The following is a 14883-nucleotide window of genomic DNA, read 5'->3' on the forward strand; positions in this document are numbered from 1 at the left end:
TAGCCCACTGACCTTTCGACCTTAAAACGTCCATAACTCCTTGTACCGACGTCACCTGGGGACCCACGACCTATGGTTGGAAAGCTAATTCAATTATCTACAACTTCTATTTCTTGATACTTTTCCAAATTACAAACTTATAATACCGTGTTTGCCCCTTGAAGTCAGATCACCCGAAAACGTTTTCTTAAAAATATTCGTTTGGAGGACTTCCACTTTGATTTGGCCCAAGGGTCTTTCTTGAGTTGTGTTTAACTTCTCATATGTGATTCATATGAATTTTCAGATGTCCCAAAAAAATCTCGATGTGTGGGTCCCACCTCAGCAATTAATCTGACGTTCAATGATACGGGATATAACAGTTTTCTTTTGCAACGGCAGCTAGTGATGGAATACCATAAGATAGACTCTCACTATCATTTGAATGCCAAGCTTGATTGTGGGTGGTGAGTTTATCAAGCAAACGGGTGATGACGATAAATTACTTGTCCATGAAGCATCCTCCCGCGGCAGTATTGACAGCAATCTGATTCATTGTATCTAAGCCCTTGTAGAATTTCTCCGTGAGAATAGCGTCCGAAAACCCGTGAGTTGGAGATTGAGCTAGATAGTACTTGAACCGCTCCCATGCCGAATATAATTGTTCCCCCGGGAGCTGTTTGAACTCAAAGATCTTATCTCGAAGTTCAGCTTTTTTGCTCGGTAGGAACCAGTTTTTCAGAAATGTGTTGGCTAGCTCGCTCCAGGTATGAATAGAATTGCGGGGAAGCTTTTCATACCATTCCCTTGCTTGGCCAGCCAAGGAATATTTGAAGACCCGTAACCGCAGTGCATCAGCAGAAACAACACCTTGGGATTGTTGAGCACACACATGCAGGAAGTTCTTCAAATGTCGAAGTGGACAATCCTCCAAAGAATTTCGGAAATAACCTTCAAGTTTCAGCAGCTGATAGATAGAACTATCAATTTTGGACGTAGCATTTCCAGTCCTAGGAGGGACCACAGCAGAAGCATAATCCACTTCATTGATGAATTCCGCAAATATATTCTCATCTTCGTCCTCTTCTGGTGCAGGTGGGTTCACTTGGAGTCCACCTTGGTTTCCTTGATTGCGATTCTGCCTTCTAGCCATGTTCACCTGGTTCACCACAACAGCAAACAAGGTGTGATGGAATATAAAAAGTTTTAAAGAAGAGTACACACAATCAGTAATTTCAAAACCGTATTCCCTGGCAGCGGCGCCAAAATTTTATACGCTCAAATTACACCTATTAATGGCGTAAAGCGGACGTTGTCAAATATAATAATCCAAATAAGGTTGGGGTCGAATCCCATATGGAATATGGAGAGAAAAGGGTACTAATTGTATGCGATACTAGTCTTTAAAGGCTTTAATCCTATTCCGAATAGTTCTAAATAATTGTTGAGTAATGTAATTGAATACTTTGACTTGAATTGTACTTAATGCGAGAGAGAGACCAAGGTTGTGTTCCCCATTTTGATTAGATATTATGCTTCAGGTTTCAATGTGATATATTTCTAATGGTTGTTCTAAGAGTATGCACTTGATCTCTTAAGGACTTCCTAATGTTTCCCAATAGTTAGACCGTATTTCCTCTTTATGATTTTTCCAAATGTAAAAGAGTTCAAATCGAAGAGCGAACAATAATGCCAATTTAGACTTGTTCTTATCCCTAAGTTAGTCTATTAAACGAGGGTTAACGCCCCGAGTCATTGTTATTCAATATTACCAATACTGACTCTCTTTCCCGAGAAAAGTTAGTATAATGACTTAGACTAATGCTTGCAATCATTACCCATCGCTAACGCACAAAGATAGAATAAATACTAATAACCATTATGAATATATCAATAGTAGAAACCCATTCACATAATACCCATCATGGGATCCACAACCTTAGTATTAAAATTAGCTACTCATCATTTTGGTTAACAAAGAAAGCTTAACAGTTAACATAATATACTTACGATGCTAATACAATATGGAATGGAAGTGAAGTTGGTGCTTTAAATGCTCCAACCACTTCAAATATTTAAGACTAAAGTTAATGCTCCCATGAAAATCAGAATTCTCAATAAAAACCCTATCTTTAAGTATTTATAGGGCCAAAAATTACGCCAAGTTTCTGGACAAAAACACCCTTACGCGGCATCGTTACGGACCGTAACACAGGTTACGGTCCGTCCTTCGGTTTCGTACTTTGTCAACTTGATTAGGTCAACTGTCACGGCTTCTTGTAATGGACCGTAACACAGGTTACGATCTGTATCTTCCAGCGTATCATGGCCTCAGTATTCAGTGGCCCATGCGTTACGCCCTGTAACCCGAGTTACGGGCCGTCCTTCTGGGCGTAACCTGTGACACGACTTAGGCTTCTCACTGGAAATTTTCCTCAGCTTACGGTACACGTTATGGCCAGTAACATGAGTTACAGACCGTCCTTTATAGCGGCACGTATCTGGATCTTCCTCTCTGGTACGGATCGCGTTACGGTCCGGAACTCGAGTTACGAACCGTCCTTTTGCTCCAAGTTGTCCGTTTTTCAGCATTTCATATCATTTCCGTTCCTTAGTCAACCAACCCTACAAAACACCAAAATAACATAAAAATGATGTAAAAAATCTTAAAAACAAGCAACACTTCTAGTTACAAAGGCATAAAATGTGCCAAAATTCACGGCACATCAGTCTTTAATAGTGAAATTGAAAAAGAAACCCTAGAAATTAATAAAACTTCTAAACTTGATGGGTTATGGTTATTATCACTTAGTTATCATCTAAAATCATGGGTTAGTTTCTCTTAATCATGAATTGAGCACTTAGAGCCATAAACTAAGTGAATTGAGACTTAGGGTTTTATAAAAATGGTGTCTTGACCATAAAAACTGCTTGTAGTGGGAATGTTGATAGAATATTTTTATAAATTGATGGTTAATGATTACTAAGGCCCTTGATAGGTTGCTTAACACCTAGAAAACCATCCACCCCTTCGAATGGGGTAAAGAGAAGGGTATTCTTAAATTGGCACTTGTGATTTGGGTAATTGTGACTCATTGAGCCTTTTATTTCTAGACTTTGTGAGTTCTGAGGCTTTAAGGAAAGGAAAAGCTGTAGCGGAGTGACTTGTGTTGTTCCAACTCTACATTTGAGGTAGGTTACGGTTTACTTGAGTTAGACTTCGGTTAGTTGATTGTATGTTTTGTGAATTCTTTAGGAGAAAGCATGTCTAGTTTTCATGCACGATATTGTGTTGCTAAACTACTATGTGAATGTGATTGAGTGATTGTGTAGGCTTAGTGCCACTATTCCTGCGTGTTATATCTACAGTGGATGTGTTGTTATTAGAAGCTAATATGATCTTCTTGACGGTATTGTGACATGAAATGATGATTTTGGTATTGATAATGAGAAGGTAAGAAATAATGTTCTTTGAAGGGGAATGGAAAGGAACTCATGTGACCTAAATTATGGGCTCGTGGTCTGAGGCTAGTTAAAAAAATAAGAGGTACATTGATGTGTCCCGCGTTCGAGGTTTGTGCTCGGGTCTGCGGAGTGAATATGGAATGAGTGGTACATGGACACCATGGGTCCCCTGCAGGTCATGACTACTGAGCAATGACATCAGTGAGCATGTGTGTACATGAGAGTGGTTATTGTGGTAAACTTATTTTCGTTATAGCTTCCGTTGATGTAATACTTGATATCTTAGTGATTTGATTGTGATACTTGATATCTTGGTGATTTGATTGTGATACTTGATATATTTGTGATTTGATTGTGATTATCCTTGGTTGACTTGTTGTGGTTTATTGCTATTCATATCTGTTGACTGATTTGTTTATTCTATTGATTTTATGAGATATGCATGATACTAATCTTAGTCGGCCTATGATATCTACCGGTATATAGTGTTTGTACTGTGCTACCTTGCAGCATTCTTTTGAGTGCAGATTATGACGCAAAGACTGCTACTCGCCCTCACATCTAGAGTTGAAGACATTTGCTGATGGATCTAGGGTGAGCTTCTTTCCATGCCACGGTGCCCGAAGATCTTCTTCTTTTGATGTCTTTTCTTATTCTAGACATTATTGATATTTATCAGTCAGATTTCATCCCTTAGACATGTTTCAGATTAGAGTCCTGTATGATGACTTTCGGATTTTGGGGATTTTATAATAGTTAGAACTTCCGCACTTATTTTAGTATTTTATGGCATGGCATATTTTGTTTATTTAATGCTTGAATGAGTAATAACTGATTAGTTTGGCTAATATAAAATCAGACTTGAATGAATAGATGATTTGTGTGTTGGTTCGCCACTCGGAGTTAGTGTGGCTGCCAGTCATGGCGGGTTGGGTCGTAAAAGAGTTGGTATCAGAGCTTTAGATTTGTCGATCTCATCATAGAAGGACATGTCTAGTAGAGTCTTGCGGGTCGGTACAGAGACATCTGTACTATCTTCGAGAGGCTACCGGACACTAGGAAAACTCCATTTTTTTGTGCTACTTGATTCCAATTGGTATCTACTGATTCAAATTGGTATCTAACTATCCTTCATTCTCTCACAGATGGTGAGAACACGCGCGACAGCAGCTAAAGGAAGAGGTTGAACCAGAGGAGCTGGCAGAGGGGCAGCCCCAGCTTGGGGTGGCGTCCCAGTAGTTGACCCCGTGCCTCTAGTGGTTCCTAATGAGGCAGCGGGAAATACAGCCACACCAGCCCAGCCAGCGGCAGTACCAATTCTACCAGGAGCTGCAGCTGCTTAGGGTATACCAGATGTTATAGCATAAGTGATAAATTGGTTGTACGGGTTAGCACAGGCCAGAGCTATACCAGCCAGTCTAGCAGGTAGGGGCACAGGAGTAGTAGCCCCAGGTCCGGACAGAGCACAGGCTCCAGGGGTTCAGCATGCAGCAGCAGTGGCACCTCTCTTGGAGGAAGTTCTCGATTTTTAGGCCTTTCTGAGGCTAGTTGCGGGGCCAGTGATGATTGGCAAAGAGCATGATCTATTTTGGAGGTTCACTAAAATGAAGCCTTCTGTGTTCTATAGTACTGAGTCAGATGATGCATATGTGTTCATCATTGACTCTCACGAGAGGCTCTATAAGATGGGGGTTGTGGACAAGTACAGGGTAGAGTTTGTGACCTTCCAATTCTTGGGTGATGCCAAGCTATGGTGGAGGGCATATGTGGAGTGGCCAGCTAGGTCTCCTCTGTTGACTTAGGTTCAGTTTTATTCTGTGTTTTTGGATAACTACGTTTCGCGAACTTTGAGGGACCGAAGGAAGGATGAGTTAGCTACTATTGATCAGGGGAACTCGTCGGTTGTTGTGTATGAGCCCAGTTTCCACTCCCTGTCCCGATATGCTGTTCAGTTGCTGTCCACTGAGGGGGAGAGGATACATCAGCTCGTGAAAGGGTTGAAAACTGGGCTTCAGTTATCAGCTCTTCAGCTTGTATCCACTGAGGCTTCATTCCAGGAGGTACTGGAGCATGAACGGGTTGTTGAAGGTATTAATCAGGAGAGTCATGCGAAGCAGGTAGAGAAGAAGGACCGTAGGGGTGGGATTTTCAGTAACTCCTTCTCGAGGGGTTAGAGTCCGCAGGTATATTTGGTTCATCACGGGCAAATTATGGGGCTTTCGGTTAGCATGGAGGTTACACTGCTTCATTAGCTTTTGTTCAGCGGCCTACGCTGAACGGTGCGTGCTCGAATGTGGTGAGATAGGTCATATTAAGAGGTATTGCCCTAAACTTAGACAGAGTGGGCAGGGGACTCAGTATCATGCTCCTCGAGCTCCGTTTGCACCAGATCGAGAGGGTAGGGATCGCGCATCGACAGGGCGGGGCGGCCACACCACGCGTAGTAGTGGTGCCCAGCCTAACCGAGGCGGTCCTCAGGCAGGTAGAAGTGGACAGCAGCCCGACAATGGCGGGGCTCAGACTGGTCATGGTAACCGCGGTGGTTAACAGGTCACGGGAGGGCACCGTCATTTGTACGCTTTTCCAGGTAGACCCGAGGCTGAGGCCTCCGATGCGGTTATCACAGGTACTATCTCAGTTTATGACCAGATGGCTTCTGTTTTATTTTATTTGGGATCTACTTTTTCTTATGTATCTACCTATTTTGTTGTGGGTCTGTATATGATGTGTGATACCCTTGATGCTCCTATTTATTTATCTACTCCATTTGGGGATTCTGTGGTGGTGGATAGCGTCTACCCTTCGTGTGTGATTACTTTTATGAGGTCTAGTACTTGGGCGGATTTGATGATCTTAGACATGGTAGATTTTGATACGATTTTGGGTATGAGGTCGTTGTCCCCGTACTATGCTGTACTAGATTGCCATTCTAAGACTGTTACTATGCCCGGGGCACCTAGATCGGAGTGGAAGGGTAACCTTAGTCCCCTCCATAAGAAAGTAATATCCTTTGTTCGTGCTAGGAAGCTATTAGAGAATCGTTGTCTAGCTTATTTGGCACATATCCGTGACACCAGTGCAGATACCCCATCTCTTGATTTGGTTCCAGTGGTACGCGAGTTTGCAGATGTGTTTCCCGCGGACTTGCCTGGTATGCCACTGGATCGTGACATTGATTTCAGGATTGATTTAGACCCACGGACTCATCCTATTTCTATCCTACCTTATAGGATGGTGCCAGCAAAGCTTAGAAAATTGAAAGACCAATTGCAAGATCTTCTGAGTAAGGGGTTTATTTGCCCGAGTGCCGCTCCTTGGGGTGCTCCTGTGTTGTTTGTTAAGAAGAAGGATGGCTATATGCGCATGTGTAATCCATTGATTACCGTCAACTGAATAAGGTAACTGTCCGAAACCAGTACCCCAGTCCCCGTATTGATGTCTTGTTTGATCAGTTACAGGGAGGTTCTATGTTTTTTAAAATCGATTTAAGGTCAGGGTACCACCAGTTGAAGATTCGGGTAGAGGATGTTCCTAAAATTACTTTTCAGACTAGGTATGGGCACTATGAATTCTTGGTTATGTCTTTCGGGCTTACTAATGCCCTAGCTGCATTTATGGATTTGATGAATAGTGTGTTTAAGACCTTTTAAGACTCATTCATAATAGTGGTCATTGATGATATCCTAGTGTACTCTAGAAGTAAAGAAGAGCATGAGAAATATTTGAGAATTACTCTTGGGGTATTGCGGGAGACGGAGCTGTATGCTAAATTCTCCAAGTGTGAATTCTGGTTGTCTTCTGTGTCTTTCTTGGGGCATGTTATTTCGAAGGAGGGTATTATGGTGGATCCTCAGAAGATTCAGGCAGTCAGAGAATGGGCTAGGCCCACATCAGTGACCAATATTCGTAGTTTCGTGGGTTTGGGTAGCTACTATCGTCGGTTTGTGAAAGGGTTTGCTTCTATTGCTTCCCATTTAACTCGCTTGACCTAAAAAGAGGTTTTAGTGGTTCGATCAGTGTGAGGAGAACTTTCAAAAGCTCAAGACATTGTTGACTACAACACCGATTCTAGCATTACCCCTGGAGGGCAAGGATTTTGTTGTTTATTGTAATGCTTTACATTCTGGTTTGGGTGCTGTTTTGATGCAGGAAAAGAAGGTGATTGCTTATGCTTCTCGGCAGTTGAGGGTGCATGAGAAGAACTATCCTACTCATGATCTAGAGTTGGCAGCGGTGGTGTTTGCGTTGAAAATTTGGAGGCACTACCTGTATATTGCCCATTGTGAGGTGTACACAGACCATCGCAGTTTGCAACATGTGTTCACTCAGAGCGATCTGAACTCTAGACAGCAGAAATGGATGGAACTGCTGAAGAACTATGACATCACTATTCTATATCATCTTGGTAAGGCAAATGTAGTGGCTGTCGTATTAAGCATGAAGTTGGCCAGTATGGGGAGTCTAGCTTGTTTGGTTTCTTCGGAGTGTCCGTTAGCTAGAGAGGTTTAAACTCTAGCCAACAGCTTTATGAGGCTGGAGATTTCTAGCACAGGTGGGGTGTTGGCTTGTGTTGAGGCTCGGTCATCATTTTTAGAATAGATTAAGGCTAAGCAGTTTGAGGATGCTAATGTGTAAAATACGCTATAAGGTGTTACGTGGTGAGGCCAAGGAGACCGTGATTGATGAAGAGGGCATGCTGCGAATAAAGGGGCGAGTATGTGTTCCACGTGTGGGTGATTTGATCAAGACCATTCTGATAGAGGCTTATAGTTCTAGGTATCTATTCATCCTGGCGCCATTAAGATATATCGTGATTTGAGGCAACATTACTGGTGGACTAGGATGAAACGTGATATAGTAGAGTTCGTAGTTTAGTGTCTGAATTACCAACAGGTGAAGTATGAACATCAGAAACCTGGGGGTACATTACAGAGGATGCCCATTCCTGCGTGGAAGTGGGAAAGAATAGCTATGGATTTTGTGGTGGGTCTTCCGAAAATGCTAGGGAAGTCTGACTCTATCTGGGTTATTGTTGACCGATTGACTAAGTCTGCCCACTTTATTCCGGTGAAGATAACTTATGATGCGGAGAAATTAGCTAAAGTCTATATTCGTGAGGTGCTTAGGCTTCATGGGATTCCTATCTCCATCATCTTCGATAGAGGCACCACGTTCACATCTAGGTTTTGGAAGTGTTTGAATGAGGAGTTGGCTATGAAGTTGGATCTTAGCACAACCTTCCACCCTCAGACTGACGGGCAATCTGAGCGGACTATTCAGGTTCTTGAGGATATGCTTCGTGCGTGCATGATAGACTTTGGTGAGCATTGGGATCAATTCCTGCCCTTGGCTGTATTTTCCTACAATAATAGATCCCACTCGAGTATTGATATGGCCCCATTTGAGGCGTTGTATAGAAGGAGGTGTAGGTCTCCTATTGGATGGTTTGACGCGTTCGAGGTGAGGCCTTAAGGGTACCGAACTTCTGAGAGAATCCCTAGAGAAGGTGAAGGTGATTCGGGCCAAGCTTCTGGCAGTGCAGAGTAGGTAGAAGGAATATGCGGACCGCAAGGTCTGAGATCTTGAGTGTGAAGAGGGGGAGCAAGTGTTGTTGAAGGTCTCACCCATGAAGGGTGTGATGAGGTTTGGGAAGAAGGGAAAGCTTAGCCCAAGGCATATTGGGCTGTTTGAGATCCTCAAGCGTGTGGGGGAAGTGGCTTAGAAGTTGGCTTTACCTCTCGGTTTATCAGGCGTTCATCCGGTATTTCATGTTTCGATGTTGAAGAAGTACCACGGCGATGGTTCTTACATAATCCGTTGGGATTCGATTTTGCTAGATAAGAATTTATCATATGAGGAAGAGCCCATTGCTATCTTAGACAGGGATGTTCGTAAGTTGAGATCCAAAGAAATAGCCTCCGTGAAAGTTTAGTGGAAGAATCGTCCAGTGGAAGAAGCTACTTGGGAAACAGAATCTGATATACGTAGCAAATACCCTCAGCTTTTCGCCGAGACAGGTAACTCCTCCCTAAATTTCTCATCTTTGTCCGTTCAGGGACGAACAGTGTTTTAATTAGTATCTGGTGTAACGACCCTTCCGGTCATTATGGAAAATATAGGATCACCCCAACAAATAGAACCTTTTCAAGGGTAGAACGAGCCAGTAGAAACTCAATCGAGTGAGCTTATGAGCTGAAATTTGACTTGTTTGTGGTTGCTGTTTGGTTTTCTTGAGTTTGTCAGGGGGTGACGTAGAAAATTAGAACTCCGTTGGGAATTTCGATGTCATGGCTGGATTCGTAGGACGTCTTTATGTATATGTACATGTTTTTTTGTGTTTTTGGGGCCTTGGATGAAATGTTGGGTGATAAGGGAAAAAACTAGACAAAAGTCGAGCTTACTGCCCAAATGGGACCGCTGTGGCAGTGGGAGAATTGCTGTGGCAGTACCGCTATAGCGGCGGGTGGATCGCTTCCAGCGGCCATCCATTTCCTCGATGGTCGCTGTAGCGGGCGGTTGACCGCTATGGAGGTACCTCTATACCAATGGATAGACCGCCATAGCGGTAAAGCGGATCCTCTTGGTCCGCTATAGCGTTCACTCGACAGCTATAACGGGACCGCTGCAGCAGTGAAATGACCGCTGTAGCGGTCGATCGAAAACAGTAGCCCGGTTTTGTAACACTTAGTTTCTCATTCTTTATTCATAAAATACCAACACAGTTCCCAACAAGCACCCAGGGCAAATTTCCAAGCTAGGGCAAGAAACTCTTGAGAGGTAAGTTTCATCTATTCCTTTCTATCATTCCGTTCTCCTTTATGATTGTCATCCCCTTTATGGGTCTTTAATGGTGAAATTGAAATAAAACCCTATAAATTAATAAACCTTCTAAACTTGATGGGTTATGGCTATTATCACTTAGTTATCATCTAAAATCTTGGGTTAGTTTCTCTTAATCATGAATTGAGCACTTAGAGCTATAAACTAATTGAATTGAGACTTAGGGTTCTATAAAAATGGTATCTTTACCATAAAAACTACTTGTAGTGGGAGTATTGATAGAATATTGTTGTAAATTGATGATTAATGATTACTAAGGCCCTTGATAGGTTTCTTAACACCTAGAAAACCATCCACCCCTTCGAATGGGGTAAATGGCAAGGTATTCTTAAATTGGTACTTGTGATTTGGGTAATTGTGACTCATTGAGCCTTCTATTTCTAGACTTTGAGCGTTCTGAGGCTTTAAGGAAAGGAAAAGCTATAGCGGAGTGACTTGCGTTGTTCCAGCTCTACATTTGAGGTAGGTTACGGTTTGCTTGAGTTAGACTTTGGTTAGTTGATTGTATGTTTTATGAATTCTTTAGGAGAAAGCATGTCTAGTTTTCATGCATGATATTGTGTTGGTAAACTACTATGGGAATGCGATTGAGTGATTGTGTAGGCTTCGTGCCACTATTCCTGTGCGTTATATCTACATTGGATGTGTTGTGATGAGAAGCTAATATGATCTTCTCGACGGTATCGTGACATGAAATGATGATTTGCTTATTGATAATGAGAAGGTAAGAAACACTGTTCTTTGAAGAGATATGGAAAGACACTCATGTGACCTAAATTATGGGCTCGTGGTCCGAGGTTAGTTCCAAAAATGAGAGGTACGTTGATGTGTCCCGCGTTCGAGGTTCGCTCCGGAGCGGAGGTTTGTGCTCGAGTCCGAGGAGAGAATCTGGAACGAGTGGTACATGGACACCATGGGTCCCCTACAGGTCATGACTACTGAGCAATGACATCAGTTAGCATGTGTGTACAGTGAGAGTGGTTATTGTGGTAAACTTATTTCCATTGTAGCTTTCGTTGATTTGATACTTGATATCTTGGTGATTTGATTGTGATACTTGATATCTTGGTGATTTGATTGTGATTATCCTTGGTTGACTTGTTGTGGTTTATTGCTATTCATGTCTGTGACTGGCTTGTTTCTTCTATTGATTTTATGAGATATGCATGATACTAATCTTAGTCGGCCTATGATATCTACCGGTACATAGTGTTTGTACTAATACTACCTTACTGCATTCCTTTGAGTGCAGATTGTGACACAGAGACTACTACCTGCCTTCACATCTAGCGTTGAGGACGTTTGCTGGCGGATCTAGGGTGAGCTTTTTTCCATGCCAGGCCGCTCGAAGATCTTCTTCTTATGATGTCTTTTCTTATTCTGGACATTATGGATATTTATCAGTCAGATTCCATTCCTTAGATATGTTTCAGATTAGAGTCCTGCACAATGACTTTCGGATTTTGGGGATTTTGTAATAGTTAGAACTTCCGCACTTATTTCAGTATTTTATGGCTTGACGTATTTTGCTTTATTTAATGCTTGAATGAGTAATAACTGATTAACTTGGCTAATATGAAATCGAACTTGAATGAATAGATGACTTGTGTGTTGGTTCGCCCACAAGGAGTTAGTATGGGTGCCAGTCATAGCGGGTTGGGTCGTGACACTTCAATTTTGCATTATACTAAATTCATTTAAGACCCAACTCTCACATTATAGCCATAGATAGGAAGATTTAATCAAAAGTTCAGTTTTAAAACTAGGAAACAAGTTAAAATGAGAGATAGGATATAAATTTTGTAAGTACAACAGATCCTCAGGTTCTAAATCCTACAAATTTGATTCCAAAATCAACCTATGGTGGCTTAACAGTTAATCCATTTAAACATGATGCAAGGAAGGTCAAAACATTGTTTTAGTTACAAGTTGGTTCTTCCATAATGCACAAAAATCTAAATCAGAATATGAAATGCAGATACAGGTCAGAACAACTGAGAATTCAAACAGGGAAAGGCTTAGCATCTAATTGAAAAACTATACTCTAGGAAACAAGGTACATAATGCCTAATACTAAGTTAAATGATTATATGTCAAAGGACACATATGATTCAGAGAATGAGTAGAGATAGGACATACAAGTTGCAGGATCAAGTGTAGGAAAGAAGGAAGGACTTAGCTTGTTGTGTCACCTAGTTTCAGATTTCCCTTTGGGTTCAATTTTAGTTTTTCCCTCATATCCTTAGCTTCTATTTGGTCTAGCAAGCAAAGGTATTCAAAGCCTACCTAATCAAAACATAACTCACAGAGAACATTGTGCAATAGCCTGGACAAACCACAAGTTTAAGAAGAGAAAGCAGTCATTGCAGGATCACAAACAACTTCAAAACACTAGCTTAGCCCTTTTTTTTTCAGTTTTAAATAGGAAGACAAGTTCTCTTATTTTCCATACATTATTCTCCTATAACAGTTCCCAAAAAACAAGTAGTTAGCCCACTCAAAAGATCAAATAGGACTCAAAGTAATCCCAAAATTAACAAGACAAGCTGTAAATCCATCAAGTTCCTATTTTTTGACAAGTTTTTCCAGTTTTAGGTGCGCGGGGGGGGGGGGGGGGGGGGGGGGGGGGGACCTTGAGTCGTACTTAGCAGTCTCAGAATACACAAGATAAACTAAGAAGTTCATTCATTTTTTTTCTTCTTCTAAAGCTTTAGCAAGATTCAGAGGTTATAATATGTGTATAAGTGAGGCAAGGCAGTCACAAGAACATACAGGTCCCTTTTATAGCCTTTAACAATTATTTAGTCAAAATGTAGGAAGTTTAGACGTTCAAGTTTAGAAAAAACAAGCCTAAAGACAGATACAGAAGCATGCAAAGATTCAAATGCCCTCGAATCTAACTCTATGTGAGAAATATACAGAAACAAACAACACCTTCCAGTTTTACAGTTATTTTTTAGCTCAGAATTAATTCAAGAGGACCATGTAAGGTCAGAACATGAAGCATTCCTTTAAGACTTCTAAAAAATATGCACAATCAAGCTAAACAAAAGAAAAATTATAGACTCAGGATCCATACTTAAACCAGTTTTGATTTGAAGGTTATTTAATCATTTCAAAAGATGTTGGCATCCTTTAAAACATCATTTAGACTAGATTTCAACTACTAACCATAAGCACAAGGACACAGTCTCACTTTAAGTTTTCAACATAGTTTTGGACCAAGAACATTTGACAACCATCCATAAGCCAAACTTAATACCTACACCTTGTTTTAAAGATCATTATGCCTTAGATTAATGATCTAAGTTGAACTTAAAACAACTCAACATAGGATCAAAAGAACACAGGATACTTAAACAGTAGCAAAACAACACAAAAAATGGGAAAAGTGTCTCAGAACCTTCAACCATGCCAATATAATAGTAACCAATGATCAAACAAACAAATCTTCTTCATTTTAAACTTTATTTTGATCTTGATACCTACTAGTTAATACTTAAACAAACCTTCAACCTTCATCAATTAAGCAATATAACACAGTAACTTACTAAAATAGTAACGAAGCAGCTTTTAAGCAAACATAAACTACATTAAAGCATACAAGTAATTAGACTCTATGAAACAGTAACTAAATCAACTTTAAACAAGCATAAAACAAGTTAATACATATAAATAAGATAAAAACAGGAATGAAACAGGTTAGAAAAAGATATTACCTTTTAGTAGGGCAACCAAAATATCAAAGGGGAGAGGTTGGATCAACACTTCAATATCAACACCCAAGATTCCTTTTGAAAAAAAAAAACAGCCTTTGCTTTTGAATTTTTTGTCATATCTTGTAGTATATTTCAGATAATATATGTATAACGTAGGTATATTGTAGTATTTCAGTAATATATCTATAGGGTTCTTGGTTTTTTCAATAGGATTCTAATAATAAGAATTTAAGACCTCTTTTCCTTCTCAGATATTTTCCAAAAAACAAGGTCGCCCAAAAATGGCAACAAACTCTTATAATTATAGCACAGGTTGGGGGATGAGGATAAAAAATAGAAAGTTCTAGATTTTTTCCGAATTTCCCCCGCAATTCTAAAACCCTACCAATTCAAATTTAGTAAAAACCAAATGGATTTCCCACACTTATTGTACTAATTTGTACTGCATCCAATAAAAAATAAACACTAAATCACATAATACAACAAACTGTACCCTAAAATTCAAATAAATCAACCAAAAATGGGATACCTAGTCATCTAATAAAACAAAAATGCAATGTTTTTAATGGTACAATCCTACCCAAACAGATAAGAAACCCCAAACCTAGTACTCGATTTTTGGAAGGGACCTATGGGAAATTACCCTAGGTCCTTCACATTTTGTGAGTAGTGCAAAAGTTGGCTAAAGGCTCAAAGCCTCGCCCATGGCTACTAAGCACGCGAAAGACCCGAGCAACATCCCAAATCCCATTCGAGTCACAATCAAAGATCAAAACAAACGATTTGTGTGAAAATAAACCTGACAACCAAAAGAAAACACAATAGAGGACAGAAACCCTAAAAAATCTGGCGTACAATAGCCATGAAATGCCATTAATTG

At 40.6% G+C, this 14883-nt stretch overlaps 1 non-coding gene across 1 annotated transcript; it reads left to right on the forward strand.

Annotated features, from left to right (window-relative positions):
* The first annotated feature begins 581 nt into the window (after positions 1–581).
* Positions 582–687, forward strand: LOC132608491 (small nucleolar RNA R71). The gene has a single exon (XR_009570408.1). It is a non-coding gene; the product is annotated as a small nucleolar RNA R71 (small nucleolar RNA).
* The last annotated feature ends 14196 nt before the right edge of the window (positions 688–14883 follow it).

The sequence above is a fragment of the Lycium barbarum genome, chromosome 8 (genome assembly GCF_019175385.1).
Source record: "Lycium barbarum isolate Lr01 chromosome 8, ASM1917538v2, whole genome shotgun sequence".
Lineage (NCBI taxonomy): Eukaryota > Viridiplantae > Streptophyta > Magnoliopsida > Solanales > Solanaceae > Lycium > Lycium barbarum.